Raw genomic sequence first — 288 nt, forward strand, 5'->3', positions numbered from 1 at the left:
GTGGTAATAGGAACATTGGGGGCTGTGACCCCCAAACTGGGAGAGTGGCTCCAACAGATCCCAGGAACAACATCTGAGATCTCTGTCCAGAAGAGTGCAGTGCTAGGAACAGCTAAGATACTGCGCAGGACCCTCAAGCTCCAGGCCTCTGATAGAGGACCCAAGCATGAAGGAAGGAATAAAAGACTGTCTCGAAGTGCGGGGCTAGTGGGGAGAATTATCTATCTATCTATCTATCTATCTATCTATCTATCTATCTATCTATCTATCTATCTATCTATATATATA

The sequence above is a fragment of the Monopterus albus genome, unplaced genomic scaffold (genome assembly GCF_001952655.1).
Source record: "Monopterus albus unplaced genomic scaffold, M_albus_1.0 scaffold62.1, whole genome shotgun sequence".
In the NCBI taxonomy this organism is placed as follows: domain Eukaryota; kingdom Metazoa; phylum Chordata; class Actinopteri; order Synbranchiformes; family Synbranchidae; genus Monopterus; species Monopterus albus.